The 17,205-nt window shown below is 39.9% G+C and overlaps 1 protein-coding gene across 1 annotated transcript in view; it reads left to right on the top strand.

Annotated features, from left to right (window-relative positions):
- LOC138717338 (dystonin-like) overlaps positions 1 to 17,205 on the top strand; it is a 176,151-nt gene that overhangs the window by 19,375 nt on the left and 139,571 nt on the right. The gene's annotated exons all lie outside the window — the stretch shown is intronic.

A 17,205-nucleotide genomic window follows, 5' to 3' on the forward strand; every position in this document is an offset into this window, starting at 1 on the left:
GTTCCTCAATTTAAAATCTTCTTCAGTTCTCATGTTCAGTGGGTCTAGATAACAGTTTATCAGACTGTATTTAATATTGATTTGTAACTCCAAAAAGTCCGGTTCTGAAGAGGTTTTTTTTTAAATTTTGGCTTTTATTTAATATTCAGTCTATATTTAATTTTCAAATAAGACATTTCATTTGATAGTTTTATAGTGATATTACTCAAACAGATTTTCATGGGACACGTATATGTTACTCATTCCTGACTTTTAGATTTGTCAAGCATTCTACGTACTGGCCCAAATTTATATTAAATGTCATTGCTAGATACAATTGTAAGGACTCTTCTGCTTTATGCAGTATTTACAATCTTTCTGCTCGACAAAAGTTGCATCAAGTCTTATCATTCTTTGCTCCTCAGCCTGATCCACACACAGTTCTTTTAATATTGATAACCTGCTTGTAGCGAAGAAATGTGACAATTCATTGAAGCATTTACACAATTCCTAATGTAAATGCACATGAAGATATGTTGTGTGGACATAAGGCATTTCTCTTTTTAATGAGAGCTCATTGCTTTGATGCAATTGCTGACAAACCCATCTGTGCCAATGTTAAGAGGCTTGAACTACTTCTGTTAAGCCAATATTATTAAAAAGGTAACTATCAAGCAACCCTAGGAAAGGTTATCTTGAGGTTGCTCCAACGTGACTGAACCTTCCTAGATTTGTGTTAACTGAGCACTGAGAGTTGTCAGTAAGCTCTAAAGTCAGCCTGAGAAAGGGCATTCCCTAGTGGAAATAGATTGCCTGGGAGAGCAAGAAACTTGTGCAAAGAAAATAAAGCCTGAGCTGCCAGCAACTGCCAGAATTTTTACCTTGTAGCTGATACATTTCATTTCTCTGCTTTCACTTCACTACTCCCCAGTGTTCTCTGCTCCCTCGTGCTTCTACCTATTATTTTACTCTGTTGCTGCCCCTGTGGTTTAGTTTGATCTGATGGATTTGCCTTCTGCTCTTCTGAAAGGATCTGCTCTTCCTTTCTTCTCAACCAACTCCCTCTCGCTCCCACCCTATCTTGCTCTCTAGACTGCTTTGTCTCTTTTAGTCTAGGTCTCCAGCCTCTCACCAGCCTCTCCTCAGTTCATTACTTGCTTCTGGTCCTTTCTCCGCTTTGTTGTTCTTCATCTCTCCTATTATCTTCTCTCTTATTTTCCATTTCACTCATAGGTTTTTTTATTCCCTTTTTTTTTGTTTGATTGTTCTTAATTTTTTTCCATGGTAGCCCTATGCTGAGGGCAATCCTGCCTGCAATTGCTGAGGCTGTTAGTGACTGCAGCTCATGGCCAGCATGGGAAAAAGAGCTAGAACTGTGGAAATGGTGTAAGCAACCAACAGCCTTTGAAGAATGGAGTAGTGAAGCTAAACAAGCTGTGCTTTTCCCCAAAGTCGATAACACATTAGGGACTTCAGGACCAGCAAAAAAAAAAAGTAGAACAGAAAATGCGCAGTGTAGCTATGCGACTTCACTTTCCTGTCATACCATGGGGCTGTGCTGTGTCTGACAAGACCCTCCCCCTGCAACAATAAGTCTCAGGTTTAGAGAAAACTTCCCTCCGTGCTGTCACCATTATGTCACTATATTGAAATTGCTTTTGCAGTATATCTTTTATGCAACCTTATCCAGTTCCTTAGACAGGCTTTCGCCCTACAGCCTCGATGAACTCATATTTCCACAAAAAAGAATAAATCATTGTCTTTATTAAGCTATGATCCAGAAAACCTAAGTCACCGATTTCATTTCTTATGGACATTGTAAGTTATTCTGAATGTATTATTAATGCCATGGTGACAGGGTGAGTAAGGCTCATGCCATGACAAATCGCTGCAGCGTTGTGAGGTTCCACGCAATCACAGCGTCGTCCATCCTGCTGTTTGTCACAGCTTTGTTCCACTTAGTCTCAACGTCTCGAAGATGAAGCTTTTGGCCTTTATCTTTGTACAGTTTTACATGACTCGGTGCCAGAACTGCTCTCATTAGTCTGCATAATTTCATCCCATTATTTTTTCCTGTTATTCCTAGCTCTTCCCACTTTAAACAAGTCATCCCTTGTGTTGATGTTTATATTATGGAAACCTTTGCAGGCAGCTATGGCTATATCCTGCTTAGTCATCACTTCAAAAAAAGTGATGTATGATGTCTCCTAACTAGAAGCATAATTTCTCCCCATAAACCAGTTCTCATTTGTGTTGCTTTTTTCCTGCTCATGCATATTTTGTCCCTGTTTTCTTACAAGAGAGAAAGATACTTCCAAAGTAACTATAAAACAGCCTTATAGAAAGATTTTTCTTTGCTCCGGGGAATTTTCGAGTCATCAGTCAATATATTAGCCTGCTTTGTTGCCATGTTAAGATATATGCTTAAAGACTTCTCAGGTATTTCACTATAAGTTTTGGTGGATGTTTAGATGCTAGACTTTCTTATTCCTGCTAATTTAGACTACTTTGTATTTGGTTGGTTTTGTTGTGCCTAAGTCTTGTTTTGCGGTTTCCTAGCCATGGCTATAATTATCTGAATTTGCTTGGATTTTTTTTTTTACTTCCTGCATAGCAGGAAGTATTGTCCCTGATCTTGTCAGAAATAAATTAGATGTAATTGTGTATATGGGAGTAATCCCGCTGAAAGCAATAATTGCTCCCCGTGAATAGCTACGTGAGCAGATGTTTGCAGAAATAGAACATCATTTTTCTCTGAAAAAGTATTTTTTTTTCTACACCTTCCAGGTCATTAATGAAGATATTAAATACAGTTTGTCCTAATACCAATCCTTACCAGGCAGAGTTCATAGCCATTTTCACTTAATTTTATTCATCTTACTACAGTGCAACATCAACATAATGGTGTGTAGCTTACCCCTTTGATGGCACATTGTTAAATCTTGTGCCCCGTGGCTCACCTCTCACTGGTAGCTGTATTATTTGTGCTGACATTCTCCATAGGTGACAGTTCTACATCAATCTCACACCGAGGAGACAACATATACCTATTACTGAAGTGTGCTTTGAATTTTTGAACACAATGGAGAACTCCTGAGAAGAAACGGGACCGTGTTCTTTAAATTAGCTTGACTTCATGCAAGTCAAAGCAGTGTTACATATCGCTCCTTTCAAGAATCAGGGAGCTGATTCTGTATGGGTAGTTACATTTTCTGAAGATGTGGAAGGATGTGCAAAAAGTCCCCTGCTGTGAGCTCACTGCTGTCTAGAGATACTTCTCTAGGGCAAATTTTACGCTGCTAAAATCTTGGAATCTTTTCACAAGTGTTTTGAAAATATTATCTCTCTTTTAAATAGTGGTCTGCTCTGAAGCAAAAGCATAAAACTGCAAATTATTAATACTTCGGCTTTTTTTTTTTTTCCTGTGCTGACCTGGAGTGAAAAAAAGATCTTGAGTTTGTGTAAACATATCTGACTCTTGAGCTGTGGAGCCAGTTAGATATACTGCTCTGCCAAATTCTAATTTCACTTGTACATTTAAGTACTTAGTAGAAAAGAGATGCTGTCGAACCGGTGTCTTCTGACATCTTCATTGTTAAACAGTTTGAAGGGCTCCTAAATTGCCTGATTCGTGAAGCCACCAGGATTATTTAAGATCATGAGATGTAGTACCGGAATTTGCACTGTCTGTCATAACAGGATCACCGTAAGATATGCAGCAGATGAGACTATTAGAGACGGGGGCATAAATAAACCTGGTGCCTTCACTTTCAGATATGAAATCCCTATTTCTATTCAAAAGCCTCATACTTTATGCGTCCAAACTTACTGGTCTATTTTGACTGTAGCAACTGCATAGATTGCAGTAATTATCTGCTGAATAACATTAAAAAACCTGTATCTGTCCCTGAAGTAACCTACTAAGAACCAACCGATGACAAATAATGATTATTCAGGATGATCTCAGGACTGCTGCTTGTAGGTATCCCTCAATGTCTCCTAATGAACCTCTTCCTAATTATTTAAAGACTGCAATTTGCTGAAACAATTCAGCTCCTTAGCAGTGGGTGCAGCATTATTAGGAGGGAACTGAGAGGCTGGTCAGATGTCTGGGAGGACACATGTAAAAAACTTACTGATGTGAGCAGCTTCATTTGGCTCCCCTGAGACTACTCCCATGACTGAAGTGAAGCTTATACTGTAAAACTGCTGCAAACCTGAAAGCAAAGTTAATCGGTTTCTAATGCATGTAAACGCATGAATGGTTCCATCCATGGTCTTATTCAGCTTTCCTGATTTTTGCTTTTATGTGACTAAGCATTAAAACTTAGAAAAACAGTATTACAATTCTGTAAAAAAAAAACACTTAGGGGATTTTTTAAATCATCTGTTACCAAGTAATTTATGGAAGAAATCTGGGTATTACTTGACACTTTGCTTACCTGAGATGAAATTTTTGACACAGATGAAGTTGCTCTATAAGGCTTTTCAGAACTTTTTAATATCTCTCATTAAATAATTGTCATTTTGTTAATTACCATTTATTCGCACTCCAGTATTATTTACTGGTTTTCCAATACCATATTGTACTTTATGTGATATTTGAATGACCTAATACAGATGACATACAAAAATTGCTCGTCACCCTGCAGAAGACTTGGTTAATTCCAAGAATTAGCTATTTAAGCTATAAATGGCCTTCATAGCTCCTTTCTTTTGAAGACGTCTGCTTCTATTGGATTGTGTCTCCTATGAATTTGGTTTAGAAGCAAGTATCGCTAAACGTTATAATAGCGTCTTCCACCTTCAGTGTTTTTATTAGCATTGTATTAATGTTCCCAAAACGTATGACAAAGCTGTGAGCTACCAGGCACTGCTTGCATGTGTATAGACACAGACACAGACAGACACACAGACAGACACACATCCTAGGATGATGTCAGCACAGCCACAATGAAGAAATGCAAGGAACATGTCAGTGACTATGAAAAGGGAAACAAGCACTGGGTTTTTTGCTTTAAGGCCTAAAGGATATTGATGGAGGTTTTGAGAAGCACCTGGGAGTTTATCAGGTGATGCATTCGCGAAGTTTTTAACAAGATTTCAGCATCTAGCCATCTTAAACATTTTCTAAAATACCTCAAGGAACCTATCATAGGTGTGTAGAATCTTTGCAAATATGACCGTAAATGCTATATCCAGTCTCCTCTGAAATAAGAAGAAAGCCTTCAGTGGCCATTAGGCTGACTTCAAAGGTACCTCTCCTCTTTCCAAACATACACACTTCTACTAAAAGTCTGTTTACATCTCTTTCTTTGACTGTTGCGTTTTATTGCTTTTCTTATAGCAAATAACTCCTCACTGATAAATTCTTCATAAACAGTTTTGCACACAGACTTCATTTTCCCACCGTTCTGCTGGCTTGGGTGACCTCCTCCCTTGCTGCCTGCTCTGAGTTTCCTCTTGGCTACTTTTTCCTCTCCACCCTGCAGCTCATATATTGCATTGGAGCAATTGCCTGTTTCTTCCACTCCTTTTGCCCAGCTCCTAGGCAGTTGAGGTTTTTTTAAGGAATTTCTTAAAGGTGCATTGCCATGAGTTTCACTGGGCCAGAGAGGTCAGGTCTTTACAACTTTAAAACCACTTTTTGTTAAAACACAATGGTAATGCATTAAAGATTAGATGTCAGATTTAAAGTTATTGTTGAGTTATCTTTCTAGTGATATTTTCCCTATGGATGAGTTATAACAGCTATTAAGCGTAGTACGAAAGAAACAGTTAATTACAATAGTGCTAATAATAATTTATGACACGCATATGTAAAAATACAGAGAAATAAGCATAGCAGTAACAGTACAAATCCACATTTAACTGACTTAAGTGCTAACTCTTTTCAGAAGGTTAAGTTTACAACCACTTGTGTGGTTGTAAATAGCATCAAATTTATGCTATTTTTTTTACACAGTTTCAAACCATCCTACAGCTGTGGGCAAAGCCCTCTAATATAACATAAGTTTTGTCTTGATAGCTAAGCTGATTCCATAAATTTTTATTTTGGCTGTATCAATTTCATTCCCAGGGCAAATGCTTATTTACTGATAATGGGATGAGTGCTTAAACCAGTCCGGTTCTATTTGATCCAAAGTGTTGAAAGAGGGTCAAAGTGCACCATCAGCATAAAGCTAAGACAGCCTTCTTTGTTGTAGGGTGTGACTTTGGCTTCTATTCTCTTTTAAAAGCTCAGAAAAAAGAAAGCAGCATAACTAGTCTTGGTGTGGGGAAGAGAGCAGGATAGCCAGTTAGACTCTTTTTTTAATGTAAAAATAGTGCCTACTATCAAATAAACACCTTTCCCATCATTTGCCAGAATGGTGGTTTGCTGTTTCTAAACTGTTGATTGCATTTTTGTTCAGATTCCCATAGCTTTGTGACAAACGTGACCGCATCATATTGGTCCTTGGAGCTGAAGCTGAAGTACTACTAAATTAGAAGTGAATGAGAATAAAATATTCTTCAACTTTTGTATCAAAGAAACAGAGCTGTGATACTCTGTCTTGAGAAAAAGTCTAATACTTTTTTACCACTGTCATTTTGCCATGATTCATATTAATTGGGAATTTGTGTTTATTGATAAAATTATACTGTGTAGTAGCCTCAGTGAGAAATTAAGTTTTTAACTGTTCAGAATTTTTCTTTTTTAAAATCCCAATGTCCTTCCTTGAGAGGCAGTAATAGAAACCCCCACTGCTGCAATGTGCTAGCAGTCTTAATTGTATGAAAAAACATTCCATTTAAGTAATCATAAATAGTAAATTCTGTACAGCAGCTGAAAGCAGGTTAAAAAAGTAAATTAATCAGCTCTGATTTTGTTATGATGGTGGTGTTTGCACAACTTAAAATGACCAGTAATTGTCTCATAGATGCATAGTAATTATAGTCGAAATGCAGATGTTTCCTTTTCCTTTGCTGCCACTGGAGTCACTCTTTAGAGTTGTATTGTGTAACATCCTCCTGTGGCACATAAACAGTGCATCTTTATATAGCAAGGGACTCCCTTATCCATTCATATTTATATATAACATTCCACATGGGCGTTATGTTAAATGAATAGTTTGGCAAAGGCAAGTATTCATATGTTAGGAAGTGCTGGAATTAAGGTTACATGTACAGTTTTAATTCAGTCGGTTATGCATCTGCGTTGCCAGATAGACTTTAATTGTATGATGACATACTGTTTTTTCACAGGATGTACTCTGTATTCATTGTAGGATGGCAGTGCCGTTAGGATGACTCTTAAGTGTAGAAGTTGTAAAGTGTAAATGAATAAAATAGGAGGTGGTAGGAAGAGAGAGAGGATCTCTCATTCCTTTAAAAAGTAGTGTGAGCTGCCTTGGACATTGAAAGGTAGGCACAGTGTCACTCTGAATGTGCTGAAGAACTGGCTTAAGGCATTTTTTATCTTTCATTTTTTAAGTGCCTGACTGAAAGCAGGTACCTGGGTTTACAGTTCTCAAGCTGCCACTCGCCACTGAACTTTGTGTACACTGTGGCCTGAGTATTACTGATACCTAATTCTAATAACTCTTAAAAATCAGATCCCTGGCATCTCAATTTGACCTAGGTATCAAAATTAACCTCCTGGTTTCAGTCTGCATCCTGTGTAATGGGAAAGATCATTAGGATTTGTGAAGCACTCAGATACGACTGTGCCACAAAACAGTCTATGAAATCATAATTTCTTCTTCACATCAGCATTTGAATAGCATGAAACAAGTCAGGTTCTGGGGCTCCCCACTGAACAGAAGATGAGAAAAAAAATATTGATCAACTATTTATGGAGTGAATATTATGCAGCATTTGCACTAAATAAGAGCATAACACTAGGGATGTAACAGTTTACAATCACATCATTATGACTGCATCGTGATGTACAAATAAACAGGCTGCGGTTGCATGGTGAACCTCAATTCTGGGATTTGCAATAATTTTAGTGCTTGACTTTGCAACCGTAACAAAAATATTTTAATAAGAACTTTGTGTTTAATTTCCTACTGTTGTTTAAAGAAGTAACCTCAAAGCCAAAGCTGTGTTGTGTGCCTCATCAGCAGGTTTTGACACTTGAACTGCAACACAGAAAATCCTGCTGTTTGTATTCAGAAACACAGGGAAAGGGGTATTTTTTTCTAGAGGAACTCACAGATATCTGCTGCTGGCTGGAGTTGAGGTGACATTTCCATTTCCTACCAGGCTCCTTCGGGGGATGTGCTTTCTTGTGCTCATTCTTCCCAAGTGTGGCTCCTTCTGTGCTGTCTCCTCTAAGCCTGCTCCTGACCTGCCTCTGCCCACTACCGTCATCTTCCTTGCCACCCAGTTCTCGCTCCTCTGCTGACCTCAGCCCTTCTCTTCTTGCTTTGTCAGTCCTTGTATCAGTCCTCCATGTCACGCCCCTTGCACAGCCCTTCCCAGGCTCACCTGGTCAGTCACCCTGTTGCTCTGAGGCACTTGTTCAACCAGTCTCTGGTTGCATACTCCATGTGCATCTTCCTTGGCTCTCATCTCTCTTCTCAGAGACCTCCTCACAGGTAGTTTCTACTCTCCTTGTTCATCAGAGCACTTGGTTCAAAGCTTTTTGCTGAAGCAATACCAGTTTCATGCCAGTATGTCAGATCCTTAGCTCTCCACGATGCCCTTTTCCAGCATCGATGGTTACTGGTCCCAGTTGTTATCTCAAAGGCTCATTTCTCCTCTAGTCTTTGCTTACGGAGTCTGTTGCTTCCTTGAATGCTTTTCAGCTGCAGCTCCCGGACGCAGTGGGTCCCTGTGTTTGTCCCTCGGGCTGCCAGCACCGGTGTATTTCTCCAGCCCCTTCCTCCAGTGCGCTGATTCCGGTGTTTGTCCTCCCTTACATTCAAACCACACGGCTTCTTCCTCTTGCTGGCTAAGCACCACCGAGCAAGTCCCGGAGAGCATATATGAAATGATCTTCTGGTGTCAGGTCTGGTGCCTGCCTTCCGCTGCTTTCCATGTCTCTTGACCGCACAACCAAGGCAGATAACTCTTAGATGGAAAGATCAGCTTTGCCTCCATATCTCCAAGCTGGAAAGATCCTGCGCAGCTCCTCAGCGGGGATGGTAGGAGTCCTGAGAGCAGAGGTAAGAGCCATGAAGGTGGAATTTGCTCAGTCAGTCTGTGATGGTGGGGTACTGGTCTGACAGCTGTAGGGCCTCCAAGAGCCTCAAGAGGCTTTGTTTAGTGGGTCCCAATCTGAAGAGATTTTAGTTGATACACTGAAGACATTTTAGTTGATATGTTAAAAGAAAAATCTGTTAAAAGCACACTGGTAGTCACCTGGGCCCTAGGAATAGTTAAATCAAACCATTAAACTTTGCAAAGAAGGACTTCCAGCAAGTAAGGAGAGATTAAAAAGTGATTTGCTCAGCAAAAACAAAAAAAGGCTGAAAGGAGGTACAGTGCAAGCTATGAACGTATCAGGGAAGCAAAAAAGATATTTAAAGAAATGAACACCATTGTCGCAAACCCCAAAGGACTGTGAGGAAGTTTCAGGTAGCAACTAGAGAAAGATCACTTGTAATCAAGAGAGTAGCAGGTACTGGAGCAGCTTTCTCATTAGAGCAGAGAGACCAGACCCAAACTCTAAAAGCTTTACTTTATACTCCCTGATGCCAGGGATAACAGATGATATTTGTGTCTCAAAAAATTACCACCCTGACAAATGTAAACAGATTTTTAACAAAGATGGCAAAAAGCTTAAATTATTGATATCTGAAGTACATCCCAAAGCTTAGAATCTCCTTGAAAAAGATCACAGTCAGCCTTTGTCTAAAAAGCTTCAAGAAAATTCAACCTTGGCCAGCGTATATTTTCAATCAAATGTAAGATAAGGATTTTCTAAGAGCAAGCAATCTGATAACTTAATAATTAACAGTATTACTAGTGGTGTGTAATTGTAAGAACCTGTGTTTTAAAATAGTTAAATGTTAATTGATTGCTGGATCAAGTCTTCAAATTTTGTTTTAAAACACAGGATTGAAACAGTTTAAAAAAAATAAATAAATGTTCAATTCTATAAGGAAGGAAACTTATCAGGCTTATCAGTGAGGAATGTTAAGCTGTTACTAAAAGCAGACTATCAATATCACTGTTTTAGATTTTCATTATATCATTTCAAAAAAAATCTTGTAAGTCCTCCTTTTATTTTTTTCTTGAAAACAAAATGTGCCCATCAGAGATTCAAAAGCTTCAAAAGCTATGTAGAACTTTGATTTCTTCTTTGTTGTTCAGAGTGTTTTCATACTGTGATAAAACTCCAGGAGCAGTTTGGTTTGTTATTAAAACATATGTATAATATAATACAATCTACAATGAGAAGTTTAGAAGGCTGAGGAAAGGATTTGGCACTAGATGATTTCTTATTCCAGGCTCTTCTTCTGTTACGTGGTTGGCCATGTAGGCGTAGTTTGCAGATAAAACTCTGTGTGCCTTCCTTAAACCTTAGTTGTTCTATCATGTTCTTTTTCATGTCTGACAGACTAGGGGAATCTGAATGGATGCAAGGGAACTGGAATTACAAATTAATATAAACTTTATTTTTAGGTAATGGGTAGGGGTTTTTTTGTAACAGTTGTATACAGCAGCCATCTAAGGTACAGGCATTTCTTTTAGAAAAATAATTTTGAGACCATGAAGACCATTTTAGGTATTAATTTCCATGAAACATTAGTTTTGAAACAAGATAATGCTAATTGTAATGGAAGTAGCACTTATATGTTGCTGGTGGTTTTAGTATAAAACTGAAATAAAATATCTCTTCCACATGCTGTAGCTTCCCAGATACTCAGAGCTCGAAGTATTATCTTCCCATCTGCAAAATCTTCAGCACCTTTCTGTTGCCTTCTAAAATGTAGATAAGCTATTGCAAGATTAAATCCTGCAATTTATATTGAAAAACTAAATAGAGGAAACAGGTGAGAAGTAAGGGAATGGATTGAATAAATTATATATCAGGTCTGTCATATTGATGATATTATTAGTTTTCAAGTGACATTCAGAAATAATCCCCATTTTTGTTAGCATGGTCTAACCAAGCAGCTTTTCAAGAGGACTGATGGCTTTGGCACAACATGGCTAGTTAAGCTGAGTGTTATTGGGCTTGGTTACACTGAATGAAGCGTGCCTTGCTTTTCAATGTATTTATTTGAAAAAGAAAAACAACGAGCAGGTTTTCCTTGCACAGCAACATACTTTAAATGCCTTCTTTTTCTCTTATGATGTCTGCCTTCCTTGGTGGAAGTTGCTGAGATCTATGGAGATGATCTTGACAGTATCTGATCCCTCAGCTCATCTCACAATTAACAGGGATGTACAAACATGCAGCATCTCTCCACTTTCTGCTCCTGAAAGAGATCAGTGATACATGAAGTAAATGAAACAGAAACTCTACTTTTTGTAGCATAATAATCACTAATTTCTTTTTTTAGCTAATAGAAGATAGTATCACTTCCGACCAATAAGTACTTGAAATTTGGTGTGTTGGTACATGAGCTGCGTTGTTATTTCTGTTGCATCTGTTGTGCATCTCATACAGGGGCTATGCTCCCTCTTCCTCTTTCTCGTTCCACACCAAGAAATCTCGAATTCTTTGTAAGCTGTACCACATCCACAAACAGGACGTTGCTTCAGTCTCTAGGCTGGCTGCTAGGAGATGAGGGTCTGAGCCTAATTTTCAGGCTTCTTAAACAAGCAGGTAAGGCAAACATGCATATTTTATGGCTCAGAAGAAAGGAGTGCTCTCTGTTGTTATGAATAGATAACTGAGGATCAATTTAAGGAGAACGTTTGGGGGCGTCTTATGTCTGTGAAGAATGAGACGCTGCATCATCCTAGATGACCAAGTTCTTCTGACTGCTTAGTTCCTATCAAAACTCGCGTTCATGTCAGTTTTAGATGTGCAAGCTGATGGTTATCCAGTAAATATAGTTTAATGTTACAAAGCTGTACTGCAATGTCCAAGTACGTGGATCTAGCCTTTTATCTATTCTGAATTTCATGTCCTCAAATAACCATTTTTTTTCATGAAATTTGCCTCCTTAAGGTCTTTTTCAGGGGAATGGTAGAGATTTATCTACTAGCATCCAGAAAAGATCCCATCTCCTTTTGAAAGCCTATGAAAGCATCAGAATTTCCTTGTATAAATGCAATCACAGGCTCAGAATGCATGAGATAGGATAAACACTTAATGCTTATTTCCATCTTCTCCTACCTTTAGAAAGAACGAATGTAAATTCTCTCTACAAAGTGATAGTTTGCCTTCATGTCTGAAAAACCTAACAATTCGCAAAGATAGTTTAATGTAGAGACAGACCCTTGGTGCTCAAGAGTTTCAGATTTAGTGCATTTATCTTCTAGCTTTCTGCTTACTGATTTATAGCTTTAAATACAACCCTGGAAACTCTGTAGTCATGTGTGTATATCGTGGCAATGTAGGCACTATTAAGTATGGACATCTTCTTAAATGAGTGACACAGAACCAAAGAAAAGAATCTCATTTAGTATGACTGTATCTCCACTGGTGGATTATTATTTTTTCAAGCGTACCAGGTCTGATACAAAAAACCCTAAGACTGTGCCTGTAATTCTTTTTATTTAACAAAGCAAGAAAATCAACTCTGCTCACCTTCAAAAGAGTTCCCTTCTGAGTTGCCACAGAGTTGCATGCGATGCTAAAATGTTCAAGACAATTCCTCAGCCTATTTTCTGAAAGACTACTGAGGATCTCCCATTGGTCTTTGCTTTCAGATATTCCACCAATAAAAAAATGGGTTCCTTTGAGCACCAATTTGATTGCTGGGAAGAGGTAGAAATTGCAGGGAGCCAGGTCTGGCATAAAGGGTGGGTGCTGGAGCACAGTTAGGTTGTTATTAGCTAAAAACTGCTTCACAGTCAGTGTTGTGCACTGGCCTGTTGTCTTGATGGTAATTTGCTGTTTGCTCTTGCACACTGACATTTTCATAGAATCATAGAATCATAGAATAACCAGGTTGGAAGAGACCCACCGGATCATCGAGTCCAACCGTTCCGATCAAACACTAAACCATGTCCCTCAGCACCTCATCCACCCGTGCCTTAAACACCTCCAGGGAAGGTGACTCAACCACCTCCCTGGGCAGCCTGTTCCAGTGCCCAATGACCCTTTCTGTGAAAAATTTTTTCCTAATGTCCAGCCTAAACCTCCCCTGGCGGAGCTTGAGGCCATTCCCTCTTGTCCTGTCCCCTGTCACTTGGGAGAAGAGGCCAGCACCCTCCTCTCCACACCCTCCTTTCAGGTAGTTGTAGAGAGCAATCAGGTCACCCCTCAGCCTCCTCTTCTCCAGGCTAAACACCCCCAGCTCTCTCAGCTGCTCCTCATAAGGCCTGTTCTCCAGCCCCCTCACCAGCTTTGTTGCTCTTCTCTGGACTCGCTCCAGAGCCTCAACATCCTTCTTGTGGTGAGGGGCCCAGAACTGAACACAGGATTCGAGGAGCGGTCTCACCAGTGCTGAGTACAGAGGGAGAAGAACCTCCCTGGACCTGCTGGTCACGCCGTTTCTGATCCAAGCCAAGATGCCATTGGCCTTCTTGGCCACCTGGGCCACTGCTGGCTCATGTTCAGTCACTGTCAACCAACACCCCCAGGTCCCTCTCCTCCAGGCAGCTTTCTAGACAGACTTCTCCTAGTCTGTAGCTGCACAGGGTTGTTGTGCCCCAAGTGCAGGACCCGGCATTTGGCCTTGTTAAACCTCATGCCATTGGACTCTGCCCAGCGGTCCAGCCTGTTCAGATCCCTTTGCAGAGCCTCCCTGCCCTCCAGCAGATCGACACTTCCACCCAGCTTAGTGTCGTCCGCAAACTTGCTAAGGGTGCACTCGATGCCTTCATCCAGGTCATTGATAAAGACATTGAACAGGGCTGGACCCAGCCCTGAGCCCTGGGGAACCCCACTTGTCACTGGCCTCCAGCTGGATTTCACACCATTTCCCACCACTCTCTGGGCCCGGCCATCCAACCAGTTTTCCACCCAGGAGAGTGTGCGCCTGTCCAGCCCAGAGGCTGACAGTTTCCCAAGCAGAATGCTGTGAGAAACTGTGTCAAAGGCTTTACTGAAGTCCAGGAAGATACATCCACAGCCTTTCCCTCATCCAGCAGCCGAGTCACTTTGTCATAGAAGGCGATCAGGTTAGTTTGGCAAGACCTGCCTTTTGTGAACCTGTGTTGACTGGGCCTGATCACCTGGTTCTCTTGCATGTGCTTCATGATAGCACTCAAGATCACCTGGTTTTGAATCTCTTGGGAAGCACTGAAATTTAATTTTTTTGTTTAGTTACGAGTTATTTATATTTCACTTATACTAAACTGTCTCAGAATTCCTGGAATATATTTTCTTTTCTTTCATTATGTTCATTGTGGGTAACAGATAAATATGAACACAAATAAAGTGTTTGTATCACAGTCCTACTGTGATACTGAGTATTTTTCAACAAAATTCCTCCTAATGTAGAACAATTTAGAATATCGGTTGAATGTAACAGGCTATTCTTGTCCTTGATATCATTCAATCTGTGATGGTAAAAGTGGATCAACTTTTAAAGTAAAATAACTTAAGGAATTTAAGACAAAATCTAGGGCAACCAAATGTTCTCATTAGTAAATCTTTACTCCTTTAACCTGATTAGATGATAACGCAATGCAGAATACAAAATATCCAATATATGTAATCAGGCTATGCGAGTGCCTTGGGACTGCATGTTGTCAGAAATGATCAGAATTCAAAGCAGACACACAAATGAAAGTCCAAACAAGGGCAATGTAGAACCAACTTTGAGGTCCAACATAAAAAACCACAAGACTAACCCTACAGCTCAGGAACCAAGAGTGGGAAGGGAGAAGCAAAGAGATGGTAATAGAACGTGTTCTAGCCTCTTATAGTGAGACAGGGTTTGATCACTTCACTTGCTGTGAGTGGACATGTGTTCAAATACAGATGTTTTCTTACCCTCAGGTAAGCATTTTGGTTTGTATCAGACAGGTAGACGAGGTGCTAAGGGGCATGGTTTAGTGTTTGATAGGAATGGTTGGACTCGATGATCTGGTGGGTCTCTTCCAACCTGGTTATTCTATGATTCTATGAAAAAACAAGTGTGAAAACACTCACTGCAGTGGAAAATCTTTTCAAAGATAAGATGTTAAAGTACAAGATATTTGTTTAGAATTTGGTTGGCCAGCATTATGTCTGATGTGTCATAAAGGTGGGAAATATTTGCAATATAATGATAATTTGGTTTCAGCCTCTCAGCAGCTTATGCCAGCTGGGTTGCTTGACTGAGTGTAAAACCTCTGCTAAGGCTTCCACCTTGAGAAATGACAGTGCAAAACCCACTGAGGGTATCAGATCCTATTTAGGGGCGGCTTATCTGTTGCGTGTTACCTTATACCCTTTTCCAGGAACAGCATCTTCCACCTAGCTTCCACCCGATCTTCTGCAGTGCCTCACCTATGACACACAGTCCTGCTTTTCCTCCTCAAAGGAGATCATGCCTTGGTACTTTGCCAAATCCCTCTTACAAGAAGTATACTAAATACTTCTTTGAAATCATCCCCATTACTGGAAACCAGCTCGCTTTTATAGCGCAGTAGCAAGCCTGGCTCTCAGGCAGCTGCTGCAAAATCACCTGATCACAGAGAAAACCCTAGATGCTGGCAGAAAGGAGTTCTGCTCACTAAAACGCTTGTCCTGAGCACTTTGCCTTCTGTGTCACAGCGACGAGGACTCTATGTGCAGTTTGCACCCCCCTGCGGTACTGACGGTGAAATGATGCATTAAGGTTAATCCTGTACTTTGAATGCAGACAAAACGCCTCTTAGATTTGCTTACGTATGACCAGCCAGCTTCAATGCACAAGCTGTTAGATGCAGAACTGCCATGCAAATTCAACGGTTCCCGCTGATCAACAATAGAGGCTACAGATAAGTCTTTAGGCTAATGAGCAGAAGGAATGCGTAATCGCAGGCATAGAATAAGCAGCTACAGCATCTGGGCTGTGACCTTATGGGCCTTCAAGCTAAGACCCTCGTTAAGTCCCAGAGTAGGCTAAGTAAGGATGTGTCTGATCAATATTTTAGTGGCTATAAAAGACACTTCACTCACGTAACGCTTACTTGAAACTTACAGCTATGGCATGGAAAACATGTTTGCTAGAAACAAACAATCCAGTGGGATGAGCGATAAGCACATTGTGAACAGTGGCTGTGCAAAACCAGAACAATTACAGACTTCTTATCAAAGCTGTTAATTTACTCAAGCAAGGCAAAATAGTTAAGTTCCTTTATAAACATCTTCGAAATAGCAAAGTCAAGATTCTTGAGAATACTTACATGCTCCATAGGTGTGTGTACACATAACTCAAGAATATCTTCACCGTGAATAAAAAAGTAGACCGAAATTAATAGTTGGCATTTCTTAGATGTGATTTTCCTAGACTTTGCTCTTAGGAAAAATTCCTTTTGAAGCTTCCTACCTTGTTCTGAAAATGTGATAACACGATGCCTGAAGATTTACTAAGCTGAAGTAGGTTTTGTTCATTCATTTTGTTAATGCCTGTATTAAGTAAGATAGAAGGACAACCTGTAAGAGGATAGTTAGTTAAAATTGCCTGCTTGGTTTGATTTCTCAAAAATATGGGAGCAAGTTCTTCTCTCGTAGCTTACCTTCCACTATTGCAGCACAGCTGACCAGAAGGACAGTCTCCTTTTTCCTAAAACTGACACCTCAGTAAAGAGTGTGGAGAACATGCTCAGTGCTGCATCTGGAATGATCACTCAACAGTGCATTCGGTCTCTAGGGGTAGCAGGAAGCACAGAAGGAGCTATTATTTTAAAAAATAACAATGGGCTATTAAGGCCTCTTTTAGGAAAGGAAATCTTACCGAATAAAAATTATAGCTTACTTTGAAAGATAGATCTGAGACTTAAGAGATCCTTTCTTCAAAGCTTCAATGACAACTGCTATTGTACTTTGTCTTTGCATATTCCAAGCTGCTACGTAAACACTACCAAATATTGCTATGGCATCCTCACAACACCACCTCTGGGCCCTTTCTGGTTTTCATTTATAAACTAGTAATGCAGAAGGGGAAGAAACTGAAAGGCAAAACCTGCTGAGGGGCATGGTGT

Source organism: Phaenicophaeus curvirostris, chromosome 2 (assembly GCF_032191515.1).
Source record: "Phaenicophaeus curvirostris isolate KB17595 chromosome 2, BPBGC_Pcur_1.0, whole genome shotgun sequence".
In the NCBI taxonomy this organism is placed as follows: Eukaryota; Metazoa; Chordata; class Aves; order Cuculiformes; family Cuculidae; genus Phaenicophaeus; species Phaenicophaeus curvirostris.